This window comes from Pezoporus flaviventris, unplaced genomic scaffold (assembly GCF_033815535.1).
Source record: "Pezoporus flaviventris isolate CSIRO_AGI_PZ_B2104156 unplaced genomic scaffold, CSIRO_AGI_Pfla_v1 ptg000002l, whole genome shotgun sequence".
In the NCBI taxonomy this organism is placed as follows: Eukaryota; Metazoa; Chordata; class Aves; order Psittaciformes; family Psittacidae; genus Pezoporus; species Pezoporus flaviventris.
Genome location: NW_026892550.1, coordinates 40012230 through 40035954, shown reverse-complemented (window position 1 = coordinate 40035954; position 23725 = coordinate 40012230). Strand labels below are relative to the sequence as shown.

Genomic DNA, 23725 nt, shown 5'->3' with positions numbered 1-23725 from the left:
CAATTGAATTGACAATAGCACAGAATTTTTACACTATACTTTGCAACCCCGATATATTTAGTAATCAGTGAACCACCAAAGAGACAGGCTAAAAGGTTGAAGGACATTGCTCAGTCAGTTCCTCCGACATAAGACAGCGTGAATTGTATTTGCATTTCCGACTGAACTAAGACCATTTTTAATTTTAGCCCCACATTCAAAGTTCTTGCATACAGCTTCAGTATCATAGGATCACAGAACTACAGAATTATTTTGATTGGAAGTGACCTCTGGATTTCATTTGGTCCAACTCCCACCCAGAGAAGGGCCAGTAGGAATCAGACTGCCTGCAATTATAAATTGAGCTAATTATGTGATCATTTTTGTCTTCGATTATTCAGCCAGTATGATTCTTTATACATATATACATGCAATCTGAATTGTCTTGGTTAGGAAAAGGGTGAGCGAGCCTTTACGAAGTTTATGTCAACATAACTTGGCAATTACTGTTACTTTCTGTTCACAAGGCCTGTTGTCATAAAGGAAGGCTAGGATCATCAGATGAGATCTGATTTTTAGCTGTTTTGGCCATCTAATATCCTTTTCCTAATCTTTTCAGGCAGGCAAAAAGTTGTTGATTCCTGATTCCATTATTACATAGTAGGTAATTTTTGGTCATGAGAAACAAACTTGTACTTTATTATGTACAGAATCATTCTGTAATAGAAGAAGCTAAACAGCAAGCAACATTCTGAAATTTCAAATGTTTATGATATACTTCACTGTTAAATAATCAATGTTACACATATGAGCAGTGATTACAAAAAGACAATATAATTAGCTTATTGATTGTCTTTAACATAACAGCGTCCAGTATAAAGCAACAATCAGGAAACTGTCCAAGAGCATTCACAACATTCTGGACAATGACTTACACATATCTGCTACTTAATCCTGCAAAAAACAATAACCAAAAAAAACCCAGTGCATTTTGAAAGGACTTTTTTCTGGATGAGAACTGACTGAAAGCTAGACATTGTTATCACTGTTGATTTCATTAATATCAAATGCAAAACAAAACTGAAATATCTAGGTTGCTAGATCAGGTATTAAAAAATCAGAAAATGCAAAAGCAACAAAAAAATACAGAATGTTACAGTCAATATTATAGACGATATAAATTCAGCCAAACTTTCTGTCCTGTCAGGTTTATTGTGTATAACTGAACTTGAGCCCTATTTCTAACACAATATGGTTCATCTGAATACATGCAGGCTGCTGTTTCTTCAGCCCTGCTTTATTCCAGTCTTAACGGAATCCATTTGCCACATCTGAGAGGCAGAGGTTGTAATGTGGGGAGGGTAGAGATCGGTGTTTGATGTAGATTGCTGTTAGTTTGGTTTGGTATGGATTGTGTTGCAATATAGATTGGTGGCTGAATGGAGGATAATTGTGCTCCTGCAGAGGGAAAGCGTGGAGTGAACTTAACAGGCATTTATCTTATGGCTTAGCATGTACAAGTAGCAGGTTAAAAAACATGAAGGAGGAACATGGAGAAAAGTGGACATACTGCTGTGAAAGAGGATGGCTGCAACATGCAGGACAGATTAGGGCATTCTTTGAGTGAGACACTGGATACATTGGAGAATCTGCAATTACTGTGGAACAGTGTAGCACAGGGGACAAAAATTACACTGGTTAATTACTCCGAGAACTGTAAAATTTGCTTAAAAGTGAGTTAACCCATATAATTGTAAGAAGACAAAATCAGTAACACAAATTCACGAATATTACAAATATAATAAAATTACCTGACTTCTGCAGTAAATAAATAAAAAATATTATTTTTGAATAAAAATCTATTTTTCACTTAGGTCTGCTCTTATTCAATAAATTTTTAACATTTCTGTTCTTAGGAGAAATGCACTTAAATTACATTTAAGTTTATGAATATCTGTTTAAAGATAAACATACTATTAGTGATGTCATTTGTGTAAATTCAAAAATTAATATGATGCTCATGAACCTTTCTCAATTCTCATTATTTTAATGAGTGAAAGGTATGTGAAAGGAAGGGAAAAACTAACTTTAGGTCAATGTGATGGCAGGAACTGAATACATTAAATACTTTAATATCAAGTATTACAGTATTATTTCAAACATTTTAATGTAAGTACACACTGAAAATATTTTTTGCCTTAATTACTTCTGATCTCAATTTCAATAGTGAACAGAAATAAGAGAGTTTTTTTCCTTGAGTCTGGTAAGCTAACTTTGGGTTTGAAAACATCATTTTTCTCTTCCAGTAATGGGGAGAATTAGGGAATCTTTACTTTAAAGAAAAAGAAAAAGCTCTCACAAAGGTGTTTGTAACCTATGTAGGTACCTAAAACACATATCTAAGTCACATTTTCAGACATATACAAACATACATAAAAGTAATTATGTTTTTGAAAATCCCAGGAGACATCATCTAAAATCATGATTAAATACTTTCATAATTGTTTTCATATATCATGTATCAAACTGACTAACAGAGAGAAATCTTTGTGCTGCCCGCATATCTATTTGTTTAAAAGATTATTCCAGCTGATGAAAATGACCCTTTCTTTCGGAAGTAAAATAAAAATGCAAAACAAGATTAGAATCAATTATCTAAATCAGCAATTTTTACTTGGCGATTTAAATCACAATTGAATGATTAAAGTCAGTTTCATGCAAAAAAAATCTGCCTTACTTGTGAGTTCTTGATTAAGCACTGTTAATGATCAATTTATGATATTTTTACTTTCAAATGTCATTGATTTCAAAAGGAATACATAAGTTACTAATCTTTGCTTCTCAAATATTATTCGTAGCATATATTTTTGAACCACAAGTACACTCAGCTTATGTTAACTTTGGTTGCACAAAACCCTTGATTACCAAAACAGTGAATTTATTCTCTAAATTTAAAGATAAGGGCTTACATACCTTCTCTAAGGTACATCAGTCGAAGGTACAGAAAGACTCACACTTGACAACTAGCTTTCCCTCCAAGAAGGATATTGCCATTGGTTTGTTCTCCACTTTCTCATTACCTGGTGGTACCTGCTGCCAGACAAATCCTCTGAATTCTGCCAGCTAAGAGGTTTGCATGAGCATTCCCCAGTGCATGCCGTTAAGATTAATTTAGTTATTTTGGAATCATTCAAATGCTTTAAATAGTGTCTGCTGATTAGCCTGGTTGGTATGAATGAAATCGTTTAAGAGCCAGAGCAGAATGTGAGTAATAGTTTTCCCACTTACACAGGTAGGCTCAAAAAAACTGTTTGTCTACAGCAAGGGACTCCAGACCTTTAGGGTTAATCACATCCTTATTCTAGAATGAATTATCAAGTACATTATAAAGCATAAACCAGATGATAATGTCTCAAGTAGTTCAACCAAGACTTTCCAAAGCACTCCAGTTTCTTGTGCAGCTTTAGATATCTCTTTGTAACATTTATTTCCCAGTCCAAAAGCCACAAGTGAAAAGCTTACAGTATCTTGGATAGATTGTTTTTTGCAACTTAAATATTGGTTCCAGCTTTAGTAGTTGACTTCACTTGAAAACTACAGAAACTGGATTCAAGGTTGCAGCATCCTTATCCTTATTTGTTGTACTTGGGAGATCTACTGTCCCTTGCTCTAAAGCTATTAGGTTACTTGATTTTCACACTGAAGCAGCAGATTCTGATACTCTGCTATACCTGAATACCAATTTACAATGTATTTTACTTTTAAAGTGTGCAAGGGGCAGTTTAATGCTTTTTTTTTTTTTTCCTGTGATCATTCATTTTCATGCTCTTAAATGCTACAGGCTACCATTTCAACTAGGAACCTAAAAAGATAGAGAGGAGCAAGTACAGACAACTAGAATACATCAGTTTGAATAAGAATATAGGAAATCACTTTGTCAAGATAATTTCTGTGAGTATTAAAACCAGATCCCGGACAGAGGAGGGTGAGAAGATCCAAAGGGGAAAGCTGATAAACCTTCACAAAGGACCTACCCTTCCCCAGAGCAAGTAAGGCTGCCAAAAGGAATTCATTAGAACTAATAGGATTTTATAAATACTATTGTTCAAACAATTCTTTCTCAGCCTGTCATGTTACCTGTAACTTTTCAGTGCCCCAATTAAAATTCAGTAAAGCTGTACAGAGATGTAAATACCCATCAGCCCAATAAATACAGATGAAAGAGAAGTGGGAAAAAGTAGTTTCAAAGCTGCCAGTCTTCTTGGATGTAAATGGATTTGGCAAGCTGTGTGTTTGATATATTTGTTTGTCTGCCTCTCTCAGTGAGAGCTGTGGCTGGGATTTTGAGAAACTCAACAAATCAAAAGAGAGCCTTGCACAAATCAAGCACAGTCTTTTCATGTGCCTGTGAGGTTTGTGTGACTGATCCTTAGTCTGTAAGAACTGCCATGCAGAGGTGTAGGGATGGTAAAAGTAATGGAAATTCTGGAAGTAATGGAAGTTCTGGGGGGAAGAGACAGAAAAGGGGAAGTGAAGTAAACTGATAAAGATTCCATGTCTGGTACAGTTCAAAAAATAATAAACCTTCAAAAAAAAAAAAAAAAAAAAAAACAACAAAAGCCACACAAAACCAAAACCACAACAAAAAAGAGAGAGAAATTATACTTTTGTTACCTAAAGATGAAGCAGCATTTTCTGAGCCACTAGCAATTGAGGAAAATGATGAATAGGTTTTTTATAGGAATGTGTATCTGCCAGGTTAGATAATTTGTTCCTGATAATTTTGAAAGAGTTGCCTAGATCTTAACATTTTAATAAATCTCAGAATAAAAGGAAAATTTGGAAAGTCTAGCAGAAGATTGTTGAAATATTCATCAGATAAATCCAGGTATCCTAGTTAAGCTGAAGATCTTGATGCATATCCCAAAGAAATAATAAAATTTATGAGAACCAACTAGAGAAAAATGTGAACATAATGCAGTCAGCTGGGTTTATGAGCAAATGAACTTTGTCAGACAAATTGAATTTTTTTAATACAAAATTTTGCTGAAGGTAACTGAATATCAGGAGGGCATATCTTTATTGGAATAAATACTGATACCTTATGGAAAAACAATTTCTCTGCAATAAAATGCAGTTATTAATGCAGAATCATCATTTTGCAGGGAAGTTTTGGTTTTGCTTTGTACCAACTCTGATACTTCATAAAATTTTCACAGGCCATTTGGATGTAAATACATGTCCATAACATTAAAATTGCAAATAATGACAGGGAAGTTATTACATTAGTCAGTTGCTCATTTAAGCAAAATGTGTTAAGCAAAAATTTAAGCAAAACCTGCTAAGCAAAACGGAGCCAAGTGCAAAGTCAAGCAACTTTACTTGTGAACGAGGAGTGCAGGACATGCATGTAGAACAATAACCTGAAAAGAAGCATCTATGAAATGATTTAAGGATCATAGCAGACATGCAAGTCACAATGAGATCTGAGTCTAATGAGCTCGAAAAGCATTACCCAAAGGTCTTCATACAGTCCTTGGAGGAACATACAGAAAGGGGCAAGGAAAATGCAACAGTCTCGTATCTGTATTCTACACTGGGGAGACCATATAAAGAACTCTTTATATTGTTTTATTTCTGTCCTTCTACAGAGGAGTATTAAAAAATTAGGGGCAAAAAAGAATCATAAAATTATTTGAGGGCTGGAGACAATAATTTTAAGGAAAAGTCTGAGAGAGTTCAGTATATCTGGCTTATGAAAAATATAACTGAGACATGACTTATTTACAACATGTATCTACCTGAATATACAGAATGTTAGACAAGATGTTCTGGTGCTCTGTTCTAGCCTGTGAATATGTTAAACATCAATTTTTTTGCCTTCATACAATCAAAATTACATGAGTACAGTAGGTATTTATCTTATACTACTTGGTCATTTTATGCTGAGACACATCCAAGTGTTTAAAATCTCATGAAACTGTGATCTGACACAATACCGTAGCTCATACACGCACACACACAAAAACAAGTAGCATGCAGGGGAATCTGTCTTTCTGCAGGCCTCAGGTTTAGATGACATTTTTACATCCACTGTACAGGAAAAAAAAGCTTGTTTTTTTTTATTAGTCTTACACTGTTTCTACTCTTAATAAATTTTCAATTTCACACGTGACTTACTAGTAACTTTTACAGTTACTGATCTTCCATACACATGGATATATCTTCAAAATAAATGTTCCCCTTGACAACACACTAGTCTCCAAATTCAGGAAGCTTGTGAATAGCCTGTATAATATTACAACTATATAACTATAACAGCTATAATTTCACTTGGGAAGAAAAATGTTCTAAGACTGGGATGGTCATTCCTTTGAGATTTATTAATCTAAATGTAGATCATGAGGGATAAGTTGGAGGAACAGTGACAGATCACAGAGACCTGCTTCAGAACAATTACCTGCTTGCAGACAGCAATGATCAGTTGCAAATAAATTTCAGCCCACTGTCCAATAACCTAACTGCTGCCTTCTAACCACCAGGTGAATTTATCTGTACTTCTGTTCTGCCCAGTATTAAGAACCTTCTCATCATGCCAGTGTCAGATTACTAACTCTGCTTTCATTGCGAGGTTGGCCTTGATCTTTCTGATGAGGAGGCAAAAGCAACCGTAAAAACACAGTAATACCAAATTTATCAGAAAACGGTATTGCAACTCACGAAGGTTAAACACAGTTTTGGATTGCGCATCTTAGTGAACCCCCAAAAAAAAGCCGTATGTAACAAAGTGGGTGATTTACCAGATCTGTAACAAATTGTTGTCCTCCAGTGGTGTCTACAGGCCCAGTGTAATAAGGACATTTCAGAAAATTGACATTAGTAAGAGTTTTGTTAGAGGTCTCAGTAAACCAAATCAGCAAGTACCTGAGTATCATATTACATTCACTATCCTATTTTTAATTTTCCATTCAAAGTAAAGCAAAGCTATTAAATTTGTGTAAAGAAGCCTGCAATACTACCCTGTGTTCAGTGCATAGCTGAGCTCAATCCCCAAAGCTACCATAACTTTTCAAAAACACTTAGTTTTCTAAAGGGATTAAAAAAACACAGCCATCCATAATCATGCAATGAAATTGTATCTGTCACCTAAGTACTGTTAAACTGTTTTTTATGATTAGGCTGTTGGAAAACAAGTGATACTTCAGGGTACCTTCGCTTTTTCCAAATGTTTTATAGATAGATGGTGGTGCACTTAATGCAAAGTTTCCTCTCATATAGATAGATATGCAGAAGCCTCCCACTGTTCATTAATCCCCGATTAATATTTGCGAGAATCTCAATCCTCATGTCTCTTCGATGCACAGTATCAAAGAGCACATATAGGTTGCAGTCAGAGTGCATACTGGGATCCACTGCAACTCAAGCCTGCAAGACTTCAGAGCAAAGCTTTACATTTCCAATAATTTATTTTACAGTTTATGCAAGTGGGAATATGTAGCCTGTGGGCATATCAGTCCAACTGGAGTACATGCTACAACTGTAACATCCGAGATTGTCTCTTTCTTCACTCAATCCATATGAACAAATAACATTTGAATCCCAGATTTTCAAGATTTGTAATCTTACATTGTGACATATAGTTAAGAGAAATAGGAATAATAATATTTAGCAACTCTATAACACTTTGTATGAGCAGTATACAGGGTTTGGTTGGGATAGGGTTAATTTTTTTCATATCAGCCCATATGGCACTGTGTTTCAGATTTGTGAACAAAAGTGTTTAGAATCCACTATGTTTTAGTTATCACTGAGCAGTGTTCGCACAGCATCAAGGCCTTTTCTTTTTTCTCACTGCCCTCCCTGCCAGGTGGGCAAGTGGTTGGGAGGTGACACAAGCTGGGACAGCTGAACCCCACTGACTAAAGGGATATATATTCTACTCTATAGAGCATAATGTACCCAGATGAAGGGAATCTGAAGTACATAAAAATAACTTCTCCAAACTAAGTTAAAATAGACAGGAAGAATATCCTAAAAGGTATCAACTGCAAATGCATTAAAAAAAAAAAAAAAAAAAAAAAAAAAAAAGCTAAGAAGCTCATGGATGAATGCCTTATTTTCCTAATTTTAATGGAAAACACCCACCCACACATTCAGGAGTAGAATAATTATGACTAATTTAACAACATGTTTAAAATTATTACTTCTATTGTCTCACAATATATTCAAGACTGGAGTTTTTAAAGCATTCCAAATATATTTAAAACATAGGATTTGAGTCCTAGTTTTATGGAATTGTAAGCCTGTAAGTAACACAAAACCAGTCAACAGTAAATTCATGAACTGCATCGTTCTTTTCCCTAAAATACTTACTGTAATTATCACTACAGTATTTCCCTAACTACTGCAAAACTGTTAACCTGAAAACTCCCACTGACAAGCTGACAGACAAAGGGATCTACCCATACTCTACCAAACTACTACTCTCTCTTTTGTCAGAATATAAAATGCCTCATAGTACAGGAAATCTTTCACCAATTAGGTTTGGAACAACTTATGTACAGGAACTTGCCCATGAAGCAATGTGCCATGAAGCACAAATTCTGGACTTATATTTAAAAGGTATTAATTTTGGAAATCTTACTGGGTATTATTGTTATACATCAACATCACCAGTCTTTACAAGTCCTAACTCTCCTTTCTCTTATCACATCCAATTTTCACATTATTTTTCATGAAATTTCCATCACTTAAAGTTCCATTGTTTGTGACAGTTATAAAGCATAAAACCAAATGTTCTTTTAATATAGATCCCCACATAGTGTATAACAGATGACTTTCAGCTATGAAAAAATGTGCAAGTGTAGAGTATGTTACCACAGCAGGATTTATATTGCTGGCTTCCTTTCACTGTCCTTTAAGGTGACTGAATACTTTATCTCTCACTGTCCTTTAAGGAGATGAGCTGCTTTCAAACCAGAGCAAATCCCCCTGTTACTATCAGAGAATAGTTCATTATATTTTGAAAAAGTAATGCTGGTTTCATACAAAATTCCTGTCAAGTTCCTTATCATCTCCATTCAGCCTAAGTAGCTTTTACTATTGCACAGCACAATGGGAATATTTTGCTTTTGAGGAATGAACTAGAACTCCTTTTTCCTCTTGAATATCTCACTGTTGTTCCATATTTGCTACATAATTGTTCTTTCTATCCATGCCAAAAATGCTTTGAATGTGATGAAACAATTTAAAATCTGTACAGCTTCCTTATCTGTTTTCTGCCAGTTTGTTCCATAACAAAAAGCTAGATTTCAATAAATTGATTACTATATGTATTGTAGAAATAGCATTGATAGAATGTGGTATGCCACAATTGTGTATAGGTGTGTAGCAAAAGATCCTTAAGCATCTAAGAATTCCCATTTTCAGACACTTCTGTCATCTAACTCCTACAGGACAGAGGAAGGGATAAGAGGGAAAAAAACCACACTGATGTAGTGCTGAGACTGCATGAGTTAGGACTTTCACATACCTGCAGTTTACTTGCTTCCATTCTGCAGAGTTTTAATAGAGGTATGTATTACTTGATATAAAAAGTGCATGTGTTACGTAGCATAAATATGCATATACGCATATGTATATGTATAGCAAGTATAGCATCTCAGTCTGCAGTTGAGGTATAGGGAAGAACCATGCGCTAGGGTATGCCTCCCTGATTGTTTTGTTTTTTTTTAATACAAGAAGTGGATGAGTAAAAATAATTTTTGCCTCACATATTCTGGGCTTCAGGCCTCAGGCTACAAATGTTTTCACTGCTCTCTGCACCTGTAGCTTCCAAATTTGCCTGTGAAGAACCCACTGATGCTTTTTTCAGGTCAAATGATAGAATCCTCAAAAGTGATGAGCTTTCTTTGTCCTCTCAAGGGATAAGCATGCTTTCTTACTTTAGGATTAACTATAAACATTTTTATGACGCAGTTGATGAATTGGATAAGTTGAATGGATGTATTTGAGTATCATGTATCATTCAGAACAGCAGGGCTAGATCTCAAACCACACAGAGCTGAATTGTGGATGGCTCTCATAAGGATTTCAAGTAATACACCTTAAAATCAAAAATAATGTACTTTAGATTAAGTACATGTACAAAATGAACACACTACCACAGTGACCAGTTTAATTTCAGATTTTTAATCTGGTCTTTTCATCAGTTTATTAGAAATTGATATATGAACCAGGAAAAAGAAAGAAAGACAAAAACAGTACATGGCTTAACCCTGTCTTTTCCAGAGTATACAAAAATATAAAGCTGTTTATATATACATCTTTACTGCTCTGAAATAAACAAGAAAAAACCCTGTATTTCTGCAGTCCTAATCAAGCACCACTGCTTCTCCTTTCTACAATCGTATCTGTAGGCAATAAGAGGTTGAAGAATTGCCATTATTAATGTTCAGCCTCATCAGAAATTCTTACCACAAAAATCACTCTCTACAGATAGCATTTCTTTCCTGTAGACGCCTACATTTCTATGGATAACTATACATGCCTGCATATGTGTTAAACATCTAAGTTGCTATTTTTGCCAGCAGAGATCTAGTCTACACAGTCAACAGTCTAGAGAAATTAAGATGTCCAGTGCCAGAGCCCTCCCTATAGGGGGTCAGCAAAATCACCTTCTAAACTCCATTACCTGTATAGAATAGATCTCCATGAACTATAGAAGAAGACAGTTTACACCCATGGCTACACTATATTTTCACACCTTAATCTAGGCGCCAATAGTCTGAACAACACACTCACCATAAGCATCCTATCAGAATGAAAGTATAGTAACCAAAACCAGCCTTATAAAACTGCACAGATTTGGAAAACTGAAGCTTAGATGACCGACACTATGTCACGATGCGAGGAAGAACTACAGTTATGCTTGAAATGTGACTGTTTTGCCAAGTCATTACAGTAAGTTCAGGTAACTCATAGCTGTAGAAGCTATTAAAACTGCCTTTTGTGGTCAGAAATTAAAATGACTGCTCAGAGGAGCAACTAGCACTACTACAAGTGCCTGGATAGAGAACAATGTTGTATATGTCTCCATGCAAAACAGCTAAAATCAGAGAGGATGTTCCTTCCAGAACTTTCAGGGTCTCTGAAGATGGCTTTCACAGATCTCAAAGGGTAGTTTTAATAGAAAACCATGAATTCATTTTGCTTTCTATACAAAGTGTATTTTTCCAACCATAAGGATCAGCTTCAATATTTTCTGAAGGCTAGAGAGTCATCAAAAAGACAAATAAAAGCTCTTCAGAGTCTGCCTTTCATTTTTACCTTCTTAGGGTTTTGCAGAGCTCTTAAGAATTGCATGCAAATCTTATAAATGAATTTTCCAAAAGCAACTTTGTATATTACTTCATGTTAGTGAACTATTTTTTCATGTTATTATTAGTGTTTGACATATCCTGTTAGAGCTAACAGCACTCTCTACTGCAAAATACCAAGATGGAATTACATCATACGACTTTTAATATCTCTCATTCTGACACTGTATTTGCAAATTACAACAAATATTTTTCAAGAAATACTAAATATAATGAAATCTGGCTAGTAATCATGCTGTATCTATTGATTTTAAGTTGAAGAAGCTTCCCAGTTTTAAAAGATGAATTTTAAAAGTACTTCTTTATGAGCAGGCAGGAACTATGAAAGGTGTGGAAAGGAATGGTAACCCACCTAGGTTACACAATTTTTCACATTCTAGAGCATGTGTTCCACGTGGATAGCCCAGGAAGACACTGAGGCCTACCGAGGCAGTATTACTTCAGTTAACTATACCACAGTTAGGCCCAACTTGTCTCACCTTTATTTATTGCCTTTGTAATACTGTGAGATTTATACAAGCTTACTGTGCGTAACATACTAAAGCAAAGGTCACAAGAGAAAAAAAATCATGAAGAAGAATAGAAACTCAAGGAAGGACTTGGGGCAGCCTATATGAACAAAGTTTATAGTAATTTGCTGCCTTTGAAAACCTGCAGGTCACACTGTAATAATACTGCATTTCCAGTAGTTATTCAGACTGAAAGAGAATACTGAGACCTGTGACTATAAAAATTAGTGAAGATGCAATCTAATTTTGACAGGAAGTTTTAGTCAAGTAAAGTATGAATTATTAATGGACAAGTTATTCCAAACAAAGCTCCAAAGTCATGTGAATTCTGACACTGAATCTTCAAAATTGTTTTTCAAGATGTTCTACCCTTCAGATAGAGCAAGTTAGTTTGTATTTCCTATACACAAAGAACAGCCAATTAAGATGTTAGTGTGGACCTGCTAACAAGTGGTATTAACAACCTGGCTTCCTGTATATTATTTTCTTCCTTTAGACAATCCATATATATTGCTTACTACTGCAACTGCATTCATTATAAAAGAGAAAATTTCTAAGCACTAGTAAAGAAACCCCTAAAAAATAAAAGCTTAAGAAATTCTTTCCTAGAAATGAGGATAAATTTTATTATATTTTAATGAATATACTTACATAAGACTGTATTTATTCTTGAGTTCAGAAAGATCAATAGAATAGAAGATAATGATGATCATGTAAAAACTCATGTCCTCTCTCTTTTCTCCTTCTGGCCATATACCCACAGATTACCCTCATGAAGTCAACAGACTTTTTTAGAGAAATATCCAAGATCACTTAAGATAAAACTCTATCACGACAAAGTTTGACCAAATATGCTGGCCAGAAGTTTTCCGTAACTCAAAGTAAATGTCATTAACTAGCCAAGAACAGTCTGTTACAGGCTCAAGGTAGACCCTGATCTTCTAAAAAGCTTCTATTCTGGCATAGGAAAGTACTGCCCTTAAAAAAAAAAAAAAAATCTAAAATAGAAGTTTGTATATTTACCAATTTTTTTTTTTCTGATGAAATGAAGAAAATATTAACAATCAATGAAAGGAGAAAGGAAAACTGGCCTTAGAACTGTTTTGTTAGTTGCATAGCTCAACTGTCTGCCCTTCGAGATTTGCCACCAGCGCAACAATATGCCTCAGACTAAGGATTTTCTAAGAACTTAATATACAACACTGCAACCATTATTTACTTTGTTAAAATTACTCTTCACTTTATAACCATACACAGATGATTCTAAGGAAGACTGTTCCCATGGATTTATTTTACTTTGGAGGCCTTGCATTCATACCATTCAAATCATCCCACAATTTTTCTCAAGTAACTTTAAAATACACAGTTTATTTTTTATTGCCGTTTTCTATTATAATTACTGTAGTATATTGCACAAATAAAGTATTTACCCCTGGACAAAAACCACACTTTTCATTTCGGAAATGTTTTTGATTTCAAAACCTGTCAGCATTGCAAGGGCATACGAGTCTTCCCCTCAGGACTTACAAAATTATTGGTGCCTAGAATAGTTCATTTATGGCAGTCTGCTGAGAGGAGATTTTTTTTTAATTTCTGAATTTCAGAAATGGTTGTTTGATGATAACAAAAGGCTAAGTGGATCTTGTCCAGTAGCTATTGTTCATCAGCACAAATGGTGCCTTTCTTTTGGGTACTATAATAGTCTTTGACCTTCAAATTTTTCCTAATTTTGTTCCCAATGCTTTTCATAACACTAAGAACATTTGCTTTGTATTTCTGCCTGCATCAGAAAAGGCTTTTTTCTCTTCCCTTTGCACTTGTTTATAACATCATTAAGACCAAAGCATCTTCCTGTCTAAGTACGTATTAACATCTTGGAGAACATCTTGATAATTCTCTATTTTTTAAGTGTTTATGTGTGTGTACACATATATTCATATACACATCTTTAAAAGATTTTTGTCCTCTTCACCAAATGAAACATTTAAGTGCCTTCTAAAAAAAGATAGAAATAACATTTGCTGCAGTAATGTGTGACTGTGATAATTTACCTGGGAAATACTAGTCCTGATAAGTAGTAATCCTAAGAAATAGGAGTAGGGAAAAAAAAATGGTAAAAAAAAATAATAATAAATTAAAAGACAAAGAACAGAAGGTTGTGGGGTCACTCTTATGGAAAATGAGTAATTTCAGTGTAAAACAAGATCATCACTATCAGTTCTGTTAGATGAATGAAAAGGTCAGTGCTGATGAAGAACAGAATTTGATGGCAGGTCTCATTTTCTGAAAGTATTGACTATTTTGTTTTAATTTCCCAAGGAAGAAGTTCTGGGTTTTGAAAACTTCAGGTTTCTGAGTTCTTACAGACTTGCACATTAAATATCTCATCTGTACCTTTCCAATTAGAAGAAAAAATTGTCTATAGTTAACAGGAATTCTTTGAAATTTTTTACCTTTCTGGGAGGAAAGAGGAAAATTAATATACAGATATAACTTGCCTTCAATGAAAATCAATACTATTTTTATTCTTAATTGTGGATACAGTTTAAGAATACCTTTTTAGGAAGAAAAATGGATGCCAGCAGAAGTCATATACACTTCACAGCTTTACTTGACAATATTATTATAAAGAAATATAAGTCTTCATAGATTAATTCAGAAAGGAACTTAACACTCAATTGTAAGTTCTATGAAACCAATATTTTTTAGATCTATGGGAGAGGATTTTCTTAGTAATGATAAAATTTCTGACTAGATCCTAAAATACTCTGACATAGAAGAGGGATGGATACTGCAAAGGTGTGTGTGTGTGGCTAATCCCACAAAAGGCCTGTTGTGCTTCACAAAGGTGGTAACAACTGCTGAACATTACCTGAAAGATATGAATGATCTTTTGCTATTGCTTTGTACATACCTTATAGCAGTGAACATGTTTTCTCTATTTCAATTCTCAGTCAATGATGGCCAAACATACTAAAATGATTCTTTCTCTGTCTCTCAGCACATACTGACCATTATTTGGAAAAATAAGGATATCAAGAACTTCAAGACAGACATACAACACAGAAGGAAGGAAATATAACTACTACAAGGGCTTGAAGGAATCCTGAGAAATGCTATGTTGCTAGAATAAAGGAATTTTCTCAAACTAAGATTTGTGTTCAGAGCTTGAATTTGAATAGAAAAATTTCAATTTCTAGACAGTAAGTGACAGACACAGGAATGGATACTATAAAAGAAACAGGTTTTGAGCATTAGCAAGCTTTCAGTAATGGACAATAATGGAAGCAGAGTTTCTGAGTTTACGCTACATTATATTTAATAAGATTAGCTCTAGACTCTCAAAATTTGAGTGCCACAGCTTTAATGCTGCTGAGCCAAAGTGAATGTCTTTATAAGTACCATCAAGAAAATCTACATCCTTATTGTGACAGTTTTCACTAGACCAGAAAAATCACAAATGATACAATCTTTCAAACACTTATTTGTGGGACAGATCCATGCAAGTTGTCTTCTGTAGCTCAGCTGGATAAATCATCTAAGTCCTTACAAGAAAAAGCTAAAAATTTTTGAACTAAAATCTCATATTGATAACAGAAATAGTATGCCGCCTGAAATCCTATTTCTTTTTCGAAGTTTTATTGTTTTATTTTATTACTATTTCGGTTTAAGATTTTTCTTGCAGAGCATTTAAGCCATATCTCACTAGAAATCCAGAGGAAGGAAATTAACTGTCATCGCAAATTCGTGTTGAAGAATATTTTCAAACAACCCATGTGTAAAGAACAACAGGAAAAACTTCCCAATAGCTGACCCAGATGCTACAGTGACTTCTTTAGTCATTATTTTAGATCTTGCTGGAAGAGCTGCCTTGTTTTAACATGTCACACACAGCTCTGGACTTCTTAATCACGTTTAGCATACATTTGTAGGGATAAATCCTGAAGTTTTAGTGCACTAGTGATGCAGAAGCCTATGTCTGAGGGCTCACTCATGAAGCACTTGCAACATGTATTTATACAATACACATTTTAATTATTACAAATAGCTCTCCAGTGATTACAGTGCTGACAAGAAAATAGTCTTGAGAAATTTTAGGACAAAGGAAAGCACCTTAATTTCCAGAATTTTAGAATCCAGGAATACATGAAACCATCTGTATTATATAATAAAGGAACTTATTCTCAGCAAAAGTATATTTGCAGTGTTGGCAGAAATGTGTTTTTCCTTCTTGTACCTTGTAGAGAAGGAGAGCAATAAAAGTCAAAGAAAGGGCTAGCTATACTGACACAGTGAGCAAAAGACATTCCCAAGGATGGTCCTAAATGTCAGTAAAAGGTAGGATAGGATTAAGAAGATTTGGCACTCCAGAAAATATCATAACATCAAGGTGGGCAGATATCATATGGAATGCACAGCCAAATTTATATATGCCAAAAGAAACAGCACTAGTAGAAAATTAATAATGAAGTAGAGATAAGGACTACAAAGGTGATAAATTACATATGTCAAAACAGTCTCAAGAGATCTTTTTCTTCATTTTAAAAATGAAGTTCACATACTGTTACAGCTAAGGATATGTGAATATTCAAAACAACAGGTACTGAACTTTACCACATTTTCTTACTCTCTTTTGTTTTTTACTAGTGACCCAAATGAATGAAATATTAGACTAAACAAAAAAAAAAGCAAATTATCTGTAAAAATTATGATAAAATATTATTTTCAGAACATAAAAGCACCAGAGATGACACCTATATTGAAACTGTAAGATAATTACAGGGGAAAAAATCAGGCACATCAAGGTAAATTGCTGTGTTCTACTTTACAGATAATATGGGAATTGAGGATTTGTGGCAATGGCCCTATTAAGATGGAAATTTTGATCTTTCACCCACAAGAAAATGTTGCATGCAGTTGGGATCCCATGGAAGGAATACAGACAAAACAGTCTATCCGTGTAGATTTGGAAGTTTCCTTAAAATCTTTAGTTGTATGACCACACACAGTAAAGTATCTCAGCTTCATTAAAAACGGAAAGACAGGTTTGTAACATAACATCAAAGAGGAAAGCTTAAATGTAATGAATAAAAATAAATTCTAAATGCTTAAAAGTAGAAATGTGCAAATGAAAATTTCCAAATAATTTTTCACTATTCCAAAGTCACAGATGTAAAACACAGCACCATTCCATCTGCTATCAAGAAAATTAACTCCATCCAAGACAGACACAGCACAATTTTTTTAAGTAATTGTGCTCTGAGCAATTAAGGCAGCACTAGGATAACTTCTGATCACTGGGTACACCAAATTATGTGCCGTAATTATAGGGATCAGTTTCTTCTTATAGTTGATTACATTTTTATACATTCACTGTGTCATGTATTTTCACAGTGATACATGCTGAATTTTTAAAAGCAGACAGGTACTAGAAGACAGATACAACCATTATTTATAATAATGGTTGGTTTGGCCACCTCAGATGGAGGATTCATATTATGCCAACAGTAAATATACCTGTAATGACTTCTACACCTGCAAAAGGGAAAAAAATTTCAGTGTGAAGCACATTTGCATTTTAGCAAAACTACCTTTCACATTAGTAGAGCCAACTAGACTTACTTAAGACAGGTACTGGCCATTTCCTGGGCTAATGAGGAAAGACAAGTAGAACATAAGGAATTTTCCTTTATTGATGCTAGAACTTTTATAGTGGTACAAAGGCTGGCTGCAATCTCATGTTTTTGGTAATATCTGAAATGAATTCTCAGTTCTAAATAGCCACACCGAAGTGGAAAAAGTTTTCTGATAAAATGTTGTGGGTTGCTTTTTATTTTTTTTTGGTTTTGTCTTGTTTTGCTTTGAAAGCTGGCATTTTTAGTTTGAGAGCTTTGTGAACTCTTATTCAAGCTACTTTAAAGAAAAAGATCTGGAACATGAGATAAATAAATTGGCCAAGAAGCAATTGTATTGTATTGTTAACTGACATGGGAAAAAGCCTGCAGGATAGTTGATTCCAGAAACAAATTAGTTTTCAAGACTGATTTATCATATATATTTGTCTGTATGCATATGTACATAGAACCAGAATACCAGGTTGGAAGGGACCGCAAAGATCATCTTGTCCAACCTTTCAAGGCAAAGCATAACCTACACTAAAAGTCCCAACACCCTGTCCAATACTGGTGGAGTAAAAGTCCCCAAACCTCAAGGGTCCAATACTGGGAAATCCATCAATTCCCTGGGAAAATTATTCCACTGGCTGATTGTTCTCATTGTGAAAAATTGTAATCTTCTGCCCAACCGGATTGTCCCTGAGAGTAACTTATGCCCATTACCTGTATTTCCCATGTGACTCCTTGTAAAAAGGGAGTTTCCATCTTCTTTGTAGCTACTCTTTAAACACTTGAACATGGTGATAAAGTCTCCACTGAGCTTTCTTTACTCAAGACTGAGCAAATCCAGTTTTCTCAGCCTTACCTCATTTCCAGACTTTCCAGTCCTTTAATCATCTTTGTGGCACTTCTCTGGATCCTCTCCAGCCTGTCCACATCTTTTCTGTAGAGTGGGGACCAAAACTGAACACAACATTCCAAGTGTGGTCTGACAAGCTCCAAGTAGTGTGAGATACTGAGATCTTTATCTCAGCTGCTGATGGCCTTGATGTAACCCAGCATCCTGTTGGCTTTGTCACAGCTGCACACTGTTCACTCATATTGAGCTCTTTATCCACCAGAACCCCCAGAACCCTTTCCGCAGTGCTGCTCCAAATCAAGTAGATCCCAGCCTGTGCTGGAGTCTTATATTATGTTTTCCCAGGTGCAAGACCTTACATTTGTCTTTGTTGAACTTCATAAGGTTCTTGACAGACCACTCCTCCAGCTTATTCAGGTCATCCAACAGGGTGACTCTCTCTTCCAATGTTTCCACTTCCCTATTCAGTTTGGTACAATCCACAAACTTGGTCAGGGTACACTTGATCCTATCTTCCAGATCACTTATAAAGATACTAAACAGAGCTGAGCTCAATATTGATCCCTAGGGGACCCCACTAGTGACAGGTTGCCAGTTTGAAAAGGAACTATTCACCACCACCATCAGGATGAGGCCTGTCAGCCATTTCCCCACCGACCACATAGAACACTAATCTAGTTCATAACGTCAGTTTCTCCAGGAGAAATGCGAGGGAAACCGCATCAAAAGCCTCACAGAAATCCAAGCAGACAATGTCCACTGCTTGTCCCACATCAACTGTGTAGGTTACTTTTGTCACAGAAGGCGACCAGTTTTGGCAAGCACAATTAGCCCCTGGTGAATCCGTGCTGGCTTCTCCCAGTCATGTGCTTCATTTGATTTGTGACAGGCCCCCAAAGGATTTGCTCCATAACCTTCCAAGGAACTGAAGTAAAACCGATGGGCTTATAATTTCCTGGATCCTCCCTTAAGCACTTCTTGTAGATGTGGCCAACATTTGCCTTCTTCCAGTCTTCTGGGACATCCCCTGTGCAGTTTCACGATGACATCAGCCAGACACCCTTGGGAGGATATTGTTAAGGAACATTGATTTGTAGAGGTCAAGCTCCTGTTCACATACCAAGTCTTCCTTCACTGATGGTGGGTCTGCATTTGCAATAACCTGGGTTTTTGATCCCAAGCCATGGGGCCCAACAATGCTGGTAAAGACAGAGGTGAAGAAAGCGTTGAGAACCTCTGGCATTTCAGCCTTGAAGGAGGCTAATTCACCTCACCTGTCTAACAGCAGGCCAGTATTTTCCTTCTGTTTCTGCTTCTTGTTTACATACTTGAGAAACCCTTTCTGGTAGTTTTGACATCTCCGGTAAATTTCAATTCGAGCTGAGCTTCTGCTTTTCTAAACGCATCTCTGCATGCCCTTGTAGTTCTCAATGGGTATGCAACTGTTTTTCCATCAATGGTATGTTTCTCTTCCTAAGCACTAAAAAGCTCGCAGTTTAGCCAAGAGGGTATCATGCTCCACCTACTTCCCTTACCTTTAAAGGGGATGAACTGTTCCTGAGCTTCCAGGAGAGCATTCTTGAAAATCCCCTCACTCACCAGCTCCTTCATCCTCCATGGAAACTTCCCATGGAATCCCTCTCAAATGAGCTCTGGGAGTGCTGAAGTCTGCTCTTCTAAAATTTAAAACCTTTGTCTTAGTAGTAACCTTCAGTATTGCTTATTTAAAATTAATGAGTTTTCCATTTTTTACTAGCTTATTTTCTATCCAAATCAGTTCTCTAGCCTGATTCCTCACAGAGGCCCCAAAATGGTTTCACTAGCACACATGAAAAGCAACAGAGAGAGAGAATACTTTGAATTCTGTCACCGCAGGATGGGGGGATACATAAACATAGAGCCTTAACTTCAATTCAGTATTCTACTCTAGATTCTTGTGCAAGTTTTCATATCATAAGTTAATGAAAACAGTGTTTAAATAAAAAAGTTTAAATGGCAACTGCAATTGAAGTAGCATAATAATAACCTCCCCAAAAAGACATATTGGCTCTATTTTAAAAGCTGCTGCATCTTTGACTAATGCCAAAAGGATACCCTCAAAATGCAAGCAGAAATTTAATGAAAAGTATATTCACAACTCCATCTCCTTCAGACTCCAATAATCAATCTATATTGAGAAGTGAAACATAATCCTCAAACACCACTGTGAGAAAAAGAAATTACTTAAAATGCTTGTCAGCTGCATTTGAACAATTAATTTAAGAACTCATCACAAAAGAAATTCATATGTAGACATGTAGTGTTCTAGTTGCAAAATACATAACACATTTTTAGTCACTCCCTTTATAAAACTATAAATGAGTTCTTAAATTTACACCTGAATTAAATAAACTTCTTCCATGAACACTATGTAGTAAATTCAAGAAACATAAAGGAAGGTATTTTGTCAATAGCTCTGATCATAATCCATGTGTCCTCTCATACTTTGAAGTGAAAGTATCTGAGAAAGAGTATTTTTCAACTCCCAAACACAATTAAGGAGCTTTTTGTTCATTATCACAGTTTTTTATTTACAAAAGGAATGCTTTCCTCTCATTTTGTAGATACAAAGAGCAACATTCAGGTGTCAAGGATAACACCTGATTCACCTCAGAATATTCACAGAGGCTCATCTTAAAACTGCACCATTCAACAATTTTACTAGATCCACAAGCAAACTAACTGTCCTGGGTTCAGCAGTAGCAGTCATTTTTCTCCTTCTTAGTAGCTGGTGCAGTGCTGTGGTTTTGAATTTCAGCCTGGAAACAGCGCTGATAACACTGATGATTTTAGTTGTTGCTTAGTAATGTTTACTCTGACCAAGGACTTTCTGAGCCTCATGCTCTGCCAGGGAGGAGGGGAAGCTGGGAGGAAGCAGAGACAGGACACCTGACCCAAACTGACCAAAGAAGCATTCCATACCACAGCACATCATGCCCAGGATGTAGAACTGGGGGCAGTTACCCAGAAGGGCTATATCACTGCTTGGGTTAGGCTCGGTATCTGTTGGCGGGTGGTGAGCGGCTGTATTCTCTTCCCTTGTTGTTTCCCTTATCATTATTATTATTGGTGGTAGCAGCAGTGGTTTGTGTTATACCTTAGTTACTGGACTGCTCTTATCTCAACCCGTGGGAGTTACATTCTTTCAATTCTCCTCCCCATCGCTGCGGGAGTGGGGGGGAGGAAGAAGGTGGAGTGAGAGAGCCCAGATGCGTGGCTGGGTATAAACCATGACAGTTCTTTTTGTTGCCCAGTGTAGGGCACAAAGGGGCGAGATAATGACAGATCTGACCAGAGTCTAATTGTATTTGTGATAAGCATTCATTGTTTCGGATTAATAGTCACTCGTCGCAATGCTGATTTATTGGCTCTCAAAGTTGTTGCTCTTGATCTCACAGTTTCAGCATGTCTTACAGCTGGTATTTGCTGTGTTAGTGTTTATCAGCTGGGGGCCTTGGGCTAAGGTTCTTGTTTCATTGTACTTTATGGTAATAACTTGTAATACAATAGAATCATTTATCATGAAACTGATCTGGCTCGCGTTCCCAGTGTGGTCACCACCTCTATATTTTGGGAGGTATATAATAGAAGGGTTTAGCAATTACACATCTTTTTCTCCCCTCCTCGGGTGGTCAGCGTATGAGGGAGACATTCCTACACACCCCTGCAACAAGTACAGCAGCTACTCAAACTGACCGCAGCAGACAGCATACCTACTCCAGCTCCAAGCACAGCAGTTACACCAACCCCAGCGACAAGTACAGCAGCTACTCAAACTCCGACTGCAGCAGACAGCGCAGCTGCTCCAACTCCAAGGACAGCAACTACACCAACCCCAGCAACAAGTATAGCAGCTACTCAAACTCCAACTGCAGCAGACAGCGCAGGTACTCCAGCTCCAAGCACAGCAGCTACACCAGCCCCAGTGACAAGTACAGCAGCACCATTTGAGAGTTCTGAAGGTTTTGAATGGCCTTTGGGTACCCTTGAGACCTGTTTGCTGATTGTGATGGGGATCAGCATGTTGGCACACATACAGAATGTGTTTTATCCATGACCATTTTGTCTGATCTCGAAAGTTAAGTGGAGTCAGGTTTGGGTCTTGCCTAGGATTAGACAACAATATAAAAGGACTAAGAGATTTTCCCCAAGGCTGGACAGTCATGAGTGGCAGGGCATGTGGGACAGTATGAGCAAGTATCTAGTCCACTGGGCCCCTCCAGTGCTCTGGAAGTGTCAGAGATGGAAGGCAGCTGTATGGAGTCCCCAGTAACAAGTTGCAGAAACTGCTGAAGGGGAGGGTGAATTATTTTGAGCCTGGTGGGCCCATGGCACTTCAGGCCATCAGAGCAGAGATGCAACATAGAGATGGACTCATGATCGAGGGGTGGACTTAACAATGGACACTATTGCCCAGGTTATTCACGAATGTGAAATGTGCTGCAATTAAACAAGCTAAATGGTTAAAGCCTCTTTGGTATGGAGGATGATGGCTGAAGTACAAATATGGGGAGGCCTGGCAAACTGACTACATCACACTCTCTTTCATGCTCTGAAAAACTGCTACAAGAATTGGAGCCCAACATCATGGACTGAATCGACTCAGCAGCTTTATAGGGATTGGTCCATGGAATGGTCTCTCTCTCTGTGTATGCATATATATGTATATATATAAGAGTGATGGTATATTGAAAATGTGGGATCTGAACATGATGTGAATGGTATGGAATAAGGGGTGGATACAGTCCTGGGTTCAGCAGTAGCAGTCATTTTTCTCCTTCCTAGTAGCTGGTGCAGTGCTGTGGTTTTGACTTTCAGCCTGGGAACAGTGCTGATAACACTGATGTTTTTAGTCGGTGCTCAGTAATGTTTACTCTGACCAAGGACTTTCAGAGTATCATGCTCTGCCAGGGAGGAGGGGAAGCCGGGAGGAAGCAGAGACAGGATACCTGACCCAAACTAGCCAAAAAGGTATTCCATACCACAGTGCATCATGCCCAGGATGGGCAGTTACCCAGAAGGGCTGGATCACTGCTTGGGTCGGGCTGGGTATCAGTCGGTGGGTGGTGAGCAGCTGTATTCTCTTCCCTTGTTATTTCCCTTATCATTATTATTATTGGTGGTAGCAGTAGTGGCTTTCTGTTATACCTTAGTTACTGGGCTGTTCATATCTCAACCTGTGGGAGTTACATTCTTTCGATTCCCCTCCCCATCCCTCTGGGAGCGGGGGTGGGGAGCAGGAAGAGGGGGGAGTGAGAAAGCCAGCTGCATGGCTGGGCTTAAACCACAACACTAACAAATGGCCCATACTGCTTTTGACAGTATCTGTAGAACTAGTCTTGAAAA

The 23725-nt window shown here is 36.7% G+C and overlaps 1 protein-coding gene across 3 annotated transcripts in view; it reads right to left on the bottom strand.

Annotated features, from left to right (window-relative positions):
* FSTL5 (follistatin like 5) overlaps nucleotides 1–23725 on the bottom strand; it is a 317762-nt gene that overhangs the window by 2551 nt on the left and 291486 nt on the right. The gene's annotated exons all lie outside the window — the stretch shown is intronic.